The 13,622-nt window shown below is 37.8% G+C and overlaps 1 protein-coding gene across 1 annotated transcript in view; it reads right to left on the bottom strand.

The window, feature by feature from the left end:
* Positions 1-13,622, bottom strand: part of TMEM38B (transmembrane protein 38B) — a 55,657-nt gene that overhangs the window by 27,362 nt on the left and 14,673 nt on the right. The gene's annotated exons all lie outside the window — the stretch shown is intronic.

Consider the following 13,622-nt stretch of genomic DNA (forward strand, 5'->3'; position numbering starts at 1 on the left):
GTAAGTGCATTCACAGAATCCCGTAGTTTAGCTTGCTAGAGTTTGAAGTACATTCCAAACATAATTTTATCTCTCAAATTAAAATCAAATAAAGCAAAGATTACAAATTTTTTCTCAACATTAAAACCTTAAAAATAAAACAGTAAAATATACTGGGTCTTTAAACAAGTATCATTTTTTGTATTTAAGGGTCTGAGAGGACAGAAATATTATCTATATTTCCAGAATCCAAAACAACACAGTGCATAAGAACCGACTAAAGATAGTCTAGATTTGAATCCTGGCCCCAACTACTAGATATCTGTGATACCTTGGGCAAGTTACTTAACCCATCTTGCTCAGTTACATCATCTGCTAAATGAGAATAAAACAGTACCTACCTCACACAGTTCTTGTAAGGTTTAAGGGAGATAATACATATAAAACACAAAAAAATGCCTAGGACATAGTGAATACCAGTGGTTGCTATTATTATTGTTTTGTAACCAATAATAATGATCAGCACAATAAATAAAATATAGATATTAATAAATTATAGAGCATGAGAAGGAATGTACTACAACCATATGCAAAGACACAGGTGACTCTTACTAATATAATGTTGAGTGAAAAAAACAAGTCCCAGGGGTGCCTGGGTAGCTCAGCAGGCTAAGTGCCTTTGGCTCAGATCATGATCCCAGGGTACTGGGATCAAGCCCCGCATCGGACTCCCTGCTCAGCGGGGAGTCTGCTTCTCCCTCTAACTCTGCCCCTGCACCCCCCACCCTGCTCATTCTCTCTCTCAAATAAATAAAATTTAAAAAAGACACATCCCAGAGATCTATATACAGTGTAATACTCCATTTTAAAATAGGGCCCAAAACAAGTAAAACTAAAAACTTACTGTGTAGATATTCATATATATTATTATGCCTTCTTTTTTTCGAAAGGTAAGATAAACACAAACAGTAAAGAAGTTATCTGTAGGAAAAGTGCAGAGAAATGGGGCAGGGGAAAAGAAATATATGTAAGTTATTGGTAAAGTCCAGTTTTTAGTTTGGGTGTAATACAATGGAAATGGAAATTAGTTAACCACTTTGAGAAATGATTTGGCCATTATGTAGTATAGTTTAAAAATCACTTTCTCTGTAACTCAATAAATCTACTCTTAACCAAATACCAAGAGAAAATCTTGCTCATGTACACCAGTTTAAGTATATACAAGAATGTTCTTAGCAACACTGTTTGTAACAGAACAAAACTAGAAACAACTCTGTCAACAGAAGAATGGATGAATAAACTATGACAATTAATTCTAGTATGCTGTAAGGGAAAATTAATAAATTACAACCATACACAATAAGACTGAATCTCAAGAACACAGACTGACCAAAAACAGCAAGTCACAGAAAAATACATACACATGATGCCATATAAAATACTTCAGAAACTATATTGTTTAGGGATATAAGCATATGCTAAAACTACACAGAAAAGTAAAGGAGTGGATAAGCACAAAATTAAGAATAATGGTTACCCCTGAGAAAGGAAGAAAGGAGATCAGATCAAGCAGGCGGCGGAGTGGTAGCATACAAGGGACATCGAAACTAAAGGCAAGGGTTTAGGGAAGATGGTGGCAGCACTGGCCGCACAGACTTTGATCTCTTCAAATCCCATCATAAAAACAGGGCAACTAGAAAGCAAAACCAAAATCCCATCCACAACACACTTAAAATAAAATTATTTGACAAGGTATCCCTTCAAACCCCAAAAGGCAAATGGGCAGAGACAATTCACCAATACCCACAAGACCTATACTTTTTGGAAGGAAGAAGAAGGCAACAAGGTGGCAACTAATGGACCTAAAAACAAAACAACTCCAAAATAGCAAATGGCTAATCACTAGAAAGCACAACAGGCCAATTTGGAAACAATAACAACAGCTGAAACTGGGAGAAACTCTGACATTCTCCAATACCAGGTGAGACAAAGGGTCCATAGTAAAAAGCTCCTAAGGGGTTGAAGCAATTTAGTCCCCATGAACTTTCAAAACAGATCCACCCAAGCTGTCTCCCAGAACAAGCCCCATGTGAAGAAAACACTGGTATAGAATCAAAACTGAGCAGTACAGAGGGTTCAGACCAAACTGGGTTAAGGGGAAAGAGACACAGAAAATCTGAGAACAGTATGGTCCTCATCTTTTGAACACTATAAAAACAACAGAAGCAGGAGCTCTATGAAGTCAGAATATCTTTCCTGAATTACCCTAAAAGTTCAAGAAACCTAATTCAACATAAAAATGACCAACAGAAAAGTATCAAGGTCAAATCCCACACAAATTTATCATAAGAAAAAAAAGCAGAATAAATCCCTACAGACAATGAAAGCACTCAGGAAAATGTGTCCACCAAACAGATCAAAACTTCGACCTACTATTTCAAAATAAGCTAAAGACATTAAGAAAAGTGATATAACACATAAAAGAACAACAGACATCAGAATTAAAAAAACTGAGAACTGAAGATACAATTCTCAGGAAAAAAGAAAATTAAAGGAAAAGAAATCACTTCAGTAATGAAAACCAAACTAGAATGAAAACAAAGAGAAATAAATATAACAATACCTTGGAAGAAACAGAAGGGGGAAGGGGAAGATATTTTAAATTTAAAAAAAGAGATTTAAAAAGTCCACTGAAGAAAGACAAAGAGCCATATACCAACCATACAAGTGCCTGAAGAGTACAAATACTAAAATGATTTGGTCTCAATTAAAAAAAAAAAAAGTACCTGCTAAAAAGAACATACCACCTACCTAAAAATACCCAGAAGGACCAACACCAAGACTTATTTTATTTAAATTATTAGGCTTTAACAGGAAAAAAAATATTGGGGGCATCTAGAAGAATGTGAAAATTAAATGATCATCAGACTTTTTCACAGCAATGCTTTATGACATAAGAAATGAAGTAACATTTTAAAATCCTCAAAGATACAAAGTGTAATCCAATTATTTTATACCCAGTAAAACTGACTTTCAAGTACAAAAGACACAGACAAACATCAACATATGGGAATTCAGTGATGAATCTCCTAGAGCATAAGCTTCAAACAAACAAAATTACTAAAGAGACACAGACATAAGGACTGCTGATAAGCATTAAACATATTATTAGCTGTAAAACTAAGACTGAGGATTAGGAAAGGAAAAGTAGTCAAATGTAATAGTTATAATTATGACAATGTAGAATAGTACATCTATTTTAAAAATGGGAAGAGAACAAGAAGTATATATGCAAAAAAATTAATGTTCTCAGTAATCAGTGGTAGTACTGTTACTCCAAAGCTATTGTGTATTGTGTGTATAACAGAGAATAAAAGAAATGAATAATGTTGGAATATTCTAATTCTATTATGTCTTGTGCTCTCAAGAAAGAAAATTATTAGTGTGAAAGAAAGGAGATACATAGGCTCTGTGGTTGTGAATTTGAATTAGAAATATCAATATGAACTCATGAGTAATTTTCATCCTTATTTTTCCTAGCTCTGTCCACTGAAAAGGCGTAGAAACAGTATCAATCCAGTAATAATGAACATCTCTAGTGCTCAAATTTTGGTCTTGAAATGCCATTTCTCACTAAGAGAAACCAGAGCTTCTTACAGAAATGAGTGATTCCAGAGGAAAAGTACAAGATGAATCTTATATTAAGTAGCAAGGAGCTAATCAGTCTGAAGAACCAATCTGAAGAAACTCCCACCAAAGGTAAAACAATTTGAGCTTCAATAATGACAACTGCAATATACTGAAACCTATAAAATATGCTTAAATCTGTAAGTTCATTATTACTCAAAAATTAAAAAAAAAATTGGTCACCTTTGGATGATGACAGAGGACCAATTAACTATCATGAAAACTGGTACATAAAGATAAAGAATCAAGGATTTATCCTGCTGTTCCTATATGTTCCTACAACTGGGTCACCAGATAATAGATGACTAGGGGGTAGTATTTATTTATACTATTCCATCTAATACATAAGAAAAGATAGAATTAGACTATTACCATTTTGCAATTCCTAGTTAATTAATTCAGTCATTAAGTGTAAGAGTGCTAATGTCAATTAATTCAGTCATTAAGTGTAAGAGTGCTAATGTCAACAAAAAAGAAAGCAAATCAGATATTTGGGGCCTCTTATGGTCTTGCCAAAGGGATCTAACCTGAATCTGATTTGTATTCTGAAACAAACTACCAATTTTCAGGAAACTCAGAAAATACAGAAATATAATGATCTGCACCATGAGTATGCAATCAGCACATTCCAGACTATGAGAAACTCTACATGTCAAATGGCTCTGGTTCTTCAAGAGATAGGACCACAGGGAAAAGATGGCAGAGGAGTAGGGGACCCTATTCCAACCGGTCCCTGGAATTCAGAATTCAGACCATTCTGAACACCCACAAAATCAGCCTGAGATGTAAGATAGATCTGGATCTCCACAAACAGAATATCGCAGGTGGTTGGTTTCAAGGTACGAAGCGGGGAGCTGTGATTCCGCAGGCAGATATCAAAGGATAAATGGCAGCGGGAGGGAGCCCGGTGGTAGGGATCCTACACCGCCGGTGAGCGACAGCCTCCTGCACTAGGGAGGGGGCACAGATTCGCAGACCGGTACCGATGGGAAAAGGACTTTAAGGCAGCCCCTGTAGGGAAACCCAGAGTGCTGGGTGGCGCATGCAAACTGGGGGTAGCTGGCGGTTTTAGAAGCACAAAGGGCAGAGATGTGCCCCGACCTGGAGGTGAGGACTGGGAGCGCTGTGGAGGCGCACACAACCGAGGACTGCAGTTTATGGCTGCACAGACAGAAACGGACATAGTGTGGCCTGGAGAGCTCACTGAAGAACAGACCGCAATCTCTCTGCTCTGAGGCAGAGGGTGGGAAACAGTCTCTTCTGCTCTGACTCTCTAAGAGACGTGGAAAGCTGCCAGGGAAAGCCACCAGAGAATAAAAGCCCCCCCAAACCAGTTTTCACTGAGCCCATCCCCCACCACAGGGGGCAGGGCAACTCTGCCCAAACAGGGTTGCCTGAGTAACAGCGGCAGGTCCCTCCCCCAGAAGACAAACTGGGAAAACAAGAGGCCAGCAACCCTAAGGTCCCTGGAAAACAGGTGCATCTTGCTTGGGTTGTGGTCAATAATTTGGACTCTATACATTCCCTCAACCATCCCTCAACAGAATGACTACTAGCAGGAGGAACTTAAAAATGCTATCAATGAGATCCAGTCTAATCTAGATAATCTAAAGCTTGGGTGAGCGAGGCAGAACGAATTAGTGACCTAGAAGACCAAATAATAGAGAAAAAGGGAAAAGAGGAGGCCAGGGAAAAACAACTCAGAATACATGAAAAGAGAATCAGAGAAATAAGTGACAACATGAAAAATTCCAATTTCAGGATTATTGGAATCCCTGAGGTGGTGGAGAAAGAGAGAGAAAGAGAGGACTAGAAGATATATTTGAGCAAATCGTAGCTGAGAACTTCCCTAATCTGTGGAATGAAACAAACATTTGTGTCCTAGAGGCAGAGAGGACCCCTCCCAAGATCAAGGAAAACAGGCAAACACCCCAGCATGTAACAGTAAAACTCTCAAGTCTTAGAACCAAGGAAGCCATCCGAAGGGCAGTTAAGGGGAAGAGATTCCTTACGTACAGAGGGAGGAACATCAGAATAACGTCAGACCTAACCAGAAAGACCTGGCAAGCCAGAAAGGGCTGGCAAGACATATTCAGGGTACTAAATGAGAAGAACATGCAGCCAAGAATATTTTATCCAGCAAGGCTGTCATTTAGAATGGATGGAGAGATGCAGAGCTTCTCAAGACGGGCAGAAACTGAAAGAATATGTGACCACTAAGCCGACCCTGCAAGAAATATTAAGGGGGGGTCCTATAAATGGAGAAAGACCCTAAGAGAGATACAGAAAATAAATTTACAGGGAAAATCTATAAAAACAAGGTCTTTACAGGCAACATGATGACAATTAAGTCATATCTTTCAATAATCACTCTCAACGTCAATGGCCTAAATGCTCCCATAAAATGGCACAGGGTTGCAGAGTGTATAAAAAGACAGGACCCCACTATATGCTGTCTACAAGAGATTCATTTTGAACCTAAAGATACATCCAGACTGAAAGTGAAGGGATGGAGATCCATCTTCCATGCCTACGGACCTCAAAAGAAAGCTGGGGTAGCAATTCTTACACCAGACAAATTAGATTTTAAACTAAAGACTGTAGTTAGAGACACAGAAGGACACTGTATCATTCTCAGAGGGTCTATCCAACAAGAAGATCTAACAATTGTAAATATCTACACCCCCAACATGGGAGCAGCCATCTACATAAGCCAACTGTTAACCAAAATAAAGGGTCATATTGATAATAATATGTTAATTGTAGGAGACCTCAATACTCCACTCTCAGCAATAGACAGATCATCTAAGGAGACAATCAACAAAGAAACAAGAGCTTTGAATGACACACTGGACCAGATGGACCTCATAGATATATACAGAACATTCCACCCTAGAATAACAGAATACTCATTCTTCTCGAGCGCACATGGAACCTTCTCCAGAATAGACCACATACTGGGTCATAAATCAGGTCTCAACCGATACCAGAAGACTGAGATTATTCCCTGCATATTCTCAGACCATAATGCTTTAAAACTGGAACTTAATCACAAGAAAAAATTTGGAAGAAATTCAAACACTTGGAAGCTAAAGACCACTCTGCTCAAGAACGTTTGGGTCAACCAGGAAATCAAAGAAGAACTTAAAACAATTCATGGAAACCAATGAGAATGAAAATACATTGGTCCAAAACCTATGGGATACTGCAAAGGCAGTCCTAAGGGGGAAATACATAGCCATCCAAGCCTCACTCAAAAAAATAGAAAAATCCTGAATTCACCATCTAACTCTACACCTTAAAGAACTAGAGAAAAAGCAACAAACGATGCCTAAGCCATGCATTAGAAGAGAAATAATTAAGATCAGAGCAGAGATTAATGAATTAGAAACCAGACACACAGTAGATCAGATCAACGAAACCAGAAGCTGATTCTTTGAAAGAATTAATAAGATTGATAAGCCACTGGCCAGACTTATCCAAAAGAAAAGAGAAAGGACCCAAATTAATAAAATTATGAATGAAAGGGGAGAGATCACAACTAACACCAAGGAAATAGAAACAATTATTAGAAATTATTATCAACTATATGCCAATATGCTGACCAACCTGGATGAAATGGATGCCTTCCTGGAAACCTGGAAACTCCCAAGACTGAAACAGGAAGAAATTGACAACTTGAATAGGCCAATAACCAGTAACGAGATTGAAGCAGTGATTAAAAACCTCCCAAAAAACAAGAGTCCAGGGTCTGACGGATTCCCTGGGGAATTCTACCAAACATTCAAAGAAGAAATAATACCTATTCTACTGAAGCTGTTTCAAAAAACTGAAACAGAAGGAAAGCTTCCAGACTCATTCTATGAGGCCAGCATTACCTTGATCCCCAAACCAGGCAAAGACCCCATCAAAAAGGAGAATTTCAGGGGCACCTGGGTGGCTCAGTTGTTAAGTGTCTGCCTTCAGCTCAGTTCATGATCCCGGGGTCCTGGGATCAAGTCCCGCATTGGGCTCCCTGCTCAGTGGGAAGCCTGCTTCTCCCTCCCCTACTTCCCCTGTTTGTGTTCCCTTTCTCGCTGTGTCTCTCTCTGTCAAATAAATAAATAAAATCTTTAAAGTAAAAAATAAGGAGAATTTCCGACTGATATCCCTGATGAATATGGATTCCAAAATCCTCAACAAAATCCTAGCTAATAGGATCCAACAATACATTAAAAGGATCATCCACCACGACCAAGTGGGATTTATCCCTGGGATGCAAGGATGGTTCAACATTCGCAAATCAATCAATGTGATAGAACACATTAATAAGAGGAGAGAGGAGAACCATATGGTCCTCTCAATTGATGCAGAAAAAGCATTTGACAAAATACAGCATCCTTTCCTGATTAAAACTCTTCAGAGTATAGGGACAGAAGGAACATTCCTCGGGGCGCCTGGGTGGCTCAGTCGTTAAGCATCTGCCTTCGGCTCAGGTCATGATTCCAGGTCCTGGGATCGAGCCCCGCATCGGGCTCCCTGCTCAGCGGGAAGCCTGCTTCTCCCTCTCCCACTTCCCCTGCTTGTATTCCCTCTCTCGCTGTGTCTCTCTCTGTCAAATAAATAAATAAAATCTTTAAAAAAAAAAAAAAGAAGGAACATTCCTCAAGTTCTTAAAATCCATCTATGAAAAACCCACAGCGAATACCATCTTCAATGGGGAAAAGATGAGAGCCTTTCCCTTAAGATCAGGAACACGTCAAGGATGCCCACTCTCACCACTATTGTTCAACATAATATTAGAAGTCCCAGCAACAGCAATCAGACAACAAAAAGAAATAAAAGCTATTCAAATTGGCAAAGAAGAAGTCAAACTCTCTCTTTTCACAGATGACATGATACTTTATATGGAAAACCCAAAAGACTCTACCCCCTAATTACTAGAACTCATGCATCAATTCAGTAATATGACAGGATACAAAATCAATGCACAGAAATCAGCTGCTTTCTTATACACTAACAATGCATCTACAGAAAAAGAAATTAGAGAATCGATTCCATTTACAATAGCACCAAAAATCATAAGATACCTCGGAATAAACCTAACCAAAGAGGTAAAGGATCTACACTCTACGAACTACAGAACACTCATAAAAGAAATTGAAGAAGACACAAAAAGATGGAAAAACCTTCCATGCTCATGGATCGGAATAAACATTGTTAAAATGTCTATGCTACCCAGAGCAATCTATACCTTCAATGCCATCCCGATCAAAATTCCAATGACATTTTTCAAAGTGCTGGAACAAACAATCCTAAAATTTGTATGGATTCAGAAAAGACCCTGAATTGCCAAGGAAAGGTTGAAAAAGAAAAACAAAGCTGGCGGCATCACATTGCCCGATTTCAAGCTATATTACAAAGCTGTGATCACCAAGACAGCATGGTACTGGCACAAAAACAGACATATAGACCAATGAAACAGAACAGAGAGCCCAGATATGGACCCTCAACTCTATGGTCAAATAATCTTCGACAAAGCAGAAAGAAATACGCAATGGAAAAAAGACAGCCTCTTCAATAAATGGTGCTGGGAAAATTGGACAGCTATAGACGGAAGAATGAAACTCGACGATTCTCTAACACCATACACAAAGATAAACTCAAAATGGATGAAAGACCTCAATGTGAGACAGGAATCCATCAAAATCCTGGAGGAGAACATAGGCAGTAACCTCTTCGACATCGGCCACAGCAACTTCTTTCAAGATACATCTCCAAAGGCTAGTGAAACAGAAGCAAAAATGAACTTTTGGGACTTCATCAAGATAAAAAGCTTCTGCACAGCAAAGAAAACAGTCAACAAAACAAAGTGGCAAACCACAAAACGGAAGAAGATATCTGCAAATGACACTCTCGACAAAGTGCTGATTTCCAAGATCTATAAAGAACTTCTTAAACTCAACACCCAAAAAACAAATAATCAAGTCAAAAAATGGGCAGAAGACATGAACAGACACTTCTCCAAAGAAGACTTACAAATGGCTAACAGAGACATGAAAAAATATTCAGCATCATTAGCCATCAGGGAAATTCAAATCAAAACCACACTGAGATACCACCTTACACCAGTTAGAAGGCCAAAACTGACAAGGCAAGAAAAAACAAATGCTGGAGAGGTTGTGGAGAAAGGGGAACCCTCTTACACTGTTGGTGGGAATGCAAGTTGGTACAGCCACTTTGGAAGACAGTGTGGAAGTGCCTCAGAAAATTAAAAATAGAGCTACCCTATGACCCCGCAATTGTACTGCTGGGTATTTGCCCCAAAGACACAGATGTAGTGAAAAGAAGGGCCATATGCACCCCGATGTTCATAGCAGCAATGTCCGCAACAGCCAAACTGTGGAAAGAGCCGAGATGCCCTTCAACAGCTGAATGGATAAAGAAAATGTGGTCCATACATCAATGGAATATTACTCAACCATCAGAAAGGATGAATACCCAACTTTTACATCAACATGGATGGGACTGGAGGAGATTATGCTAAGTGAAATAAGTCAAGCAGAGAAAGTCAATTATCATATGGTTTCACTTATTTGTGGAACATAAATAATAGCATGGAGGACATTAGGAGAAGGAAGGGAAAAATGAAGTGGGGGAATCGGAGGGAGAGATGAACGAGAGACTATGGACTCTGAGAAACAAACTAAGGATTTTAGAGGGGAGGGAGGTGGGGGGATGGGTTAGCCCAGTGATGGGTATTAAGGAGGGCACGCACTGCATGGAGCACTGCGTGTTATACGAAAAGAGTGAACTGTGGATCACTACATCAAAAACTAATGATGTACTGTATGGTGACTAACATAACATTAAAAAAAAAAGATAAATTATGAGGGAAAAAAGGAATGGAGGGGGAACCTATAAAAAAACTCAAGAGACATTAATTTTTTTAATAGGCATGACTATAGTGCCTAGGGATGAACATTTGGAAGATAAAATTATAAAAATATACAAGCAATTACCATAAAAGTCAAGATAATGGTGTGCTACTGTAATGGTTATTTAAGGTGGGAAAAGCATTGTGATTGGAATGGACACACAGAAGGGACTTCGAGGATGAATTGGCAAAGCCTTATCTCTTGACTTGGAGAGTGGTTTCAAGGTTATACTTTATAATAATTCATTAGGCAAAATAATTGTTTTTTGTGGTTTTCTGAATTTTCACTTTATAATAAAAAGATTCTTATTCTAAATGATGGAAATGCAGTTTTCATTATATCACAGTTCTTTATACTTTGCATATATTTTATAAATATTCTTTTGTACCTATTCAATATTAATTGAAAAGTTTTATTTTTTTTTTTTTTTAAGGTTTTATTTATTTATTTGACAGACAGAGAGCACAAGCAGGGAGAGTGGCAGGCAGTGGGAGAGGGAGAAGCAGGCTCCCCACAGAGCAAGGGAAGCCCGATATGGGACTCAATCCCAGGACCCTGGGATCATGACCCACGCCGAAGGCAGTCGCTTAACCAACTGAGCCACCCAGGTGCCCGGAAAATTTTTAAAGAAAAAAACATATTGTAATAATAAATAAAGACAAAAAGATTTGGTCCTAAAAAAAGAAAACTGTTCAAAACGAAAACTCATCTAGGGATGCCTAGGTGGCTCAGTGGGTTAAGCACATCTGCCTTCGTCTCAGGTCGAGCCCCACATCAGACCCCCTGCTCAGAGGGGAGTCTGTTTCTCCCCCTTCCTCTGACCCTCTGGGCTGCTTGTGTGTGCTCTCTCTCTCTCTCTCTCTCCAAATAAATAAATATATAAATAAATCTTTAAAAAAAAATGAAAACTCATCTTGGTTAAGATCATAGTCCAAATGCTAAGTTGAACTCAGACCCTGCCATTCACCAATTCCCTAAGCCTCAATTTCCTCCTATGTAAAACTGGGATAATAAAAGATCTGAGGTTAACAAATAATTAAACACTATACTATTAATTCACCATATAAAAATGCATTTATTTTCCATTTCTAACATACCTTTTAATTTAAGCCAAGAAAGCATCCATTTATAGACAAGCAATTTTTTTTTCATTTAAGGGATCAAATAATCAAGAGCTATAATTCCTTACTACTCAATTACAGAAATCCCTTATAACAATACATAGCAGTTCATTTCTTTAGCAATGTATTTACTGAACCTAGAAAAGTACTTATCACACAGTTCACAAAACAAAGTCCCTGTTCTGAGAAGCTATTATTCTAGTAGAATGAGACAGACCAACATAAAAAGAAATAGATAATACGTGAGACAGTAATAAGCCTAAGAAGAAAAATAAAGAAGGATTATGTGATACTCATGGGGGAGGAGGTGCTACTTCAGTCAGGGAGACCTCTCTGAAAAAAGAAAAAAAAAAAAAAAACAAGCTTTCTGGGGAAATAGTATTACAGAGAGAAGACTGCAAGCACAAAAGTACTGAGGTAGAAAAGCACCTTATGTGTTCAAGAAATGGTAAAACCAATGGTGGCTAAAACAATGAACAGAGGAGTACAGTGGAAAGACTACATCAGAAAGAATGAAAGGGAAGATATTGTAAGGTTTTATAGGCCATAGTAAGAGTTTTAGATCTTGTTCTTAATCAGGTAAGAAACTACTGAGCATAGGAGTAATATATTCTAATTTATTTTTATTTTTATATTTTTTAAGCAGGCTCGACACCCAGCATGCCAGCATGGAGCCCGACACAGGGCTTGTACTCATGACCCTGAGATCAAGACCTGAGATCAAGAGTTGGACACTTAACCTACTGCGCCACCCAGGCACCCCTCTAACTTATTTTTAAATAATCACTTTGTCCATGCAAGAAAGAGTGGTGGTTAGTATACAGGAGCAGAAGTAGAAGTGACAGTAAGTGTCAGACTCTGGATATCCTACTTTTTATATAGTTTCAGCATTATAAATTTATTTATAATATATAATTATAAAATTATAATAAATTAAATTATAAAATTATAATTACAATAAATGCTAAGCTAGTATCTTTTTAAAATATTGTTATAGAAATAAAAGTGCTTGAGTAAGCCTTTTAAAACACAGCATTATACCCCCTAGGTCCATCCATGTTGTTGTAAATGGCAAGATTTCATTCTTTTTTATGCCTGAGTAATATTGCACCATATATATGTGTGTATATATATGTGTGTGTGTGTATATATATATACACACACCATATTTTTTTATACATTCATCTATGGATGGACACTTGGGTTGCTTCCATATCTTGACTATTGTAAATGATGCTGCAATAAACAAAGAGGTGCATGTATATTTTCAAATTAGAATTTTCATTTTCATTTTACCCAGTAGTGGAATTACTAGATCATATAGTAATTCTATTTTTAATTTTTTAAGGAGCCCTCATTCTGTTTGCCACAATGGCTGCACCAACTTGCATTCCTACCAACAGTGAAAGAGGGTTCCTCTTTCTCCACATCCAGGCCAACACTTGTTTCTTGTGTTTTTCATTTTAGACATTCTGACAGGGTGTGAGGTGATATCTCACTGTACTTTTGATTTGCATTTTCCTGATAATTAGTGATGTTAAACATGGACCTAGATGGTATAATGCTATATAAAATAAGTCAGTCAGAGAAAGACAAATACACTATGATTTCACTTATATGTGGAATTTAAGAAACAAAACAAACGAACAAAGAAAAAAAGAGACCAAAACACTCTTAAATACAGAGAACAAACTGCTGGTTGCCAGAGGGCAGCTGGGTAGGGAGGTGGCTGAAATAGATAAAGGGGTTTAAGAGTACACTTATCATTATGAGCACTGAGTAATGAATGTATAGAATTCTTGAAACATTTTACTGTACACCAAAACTAATAAAACACTATATGTTAATTGTACTTACTGAAAGAAAGAAAGAAAGAAAGAAAGAAAGAAAGAAAGAAAGAAAGAAAGAAAGAAAGAAA

The sequence above is a fragment of the Mirounga leonina genome, unplaced genomic scaffold (genome assembly GCF_011800145.1).
Source record: "Mirounga leonina isolate KUSES-001 unplaced genomic scaffold, KU_Mleo_1.0 Mir_170, whole genome shotgun sequence".
NCBI lineage: Eukaryota > Metazoa > Chordata > Mammalia > Carnivora > Phocidae > Mirounga > Mirounga leonina.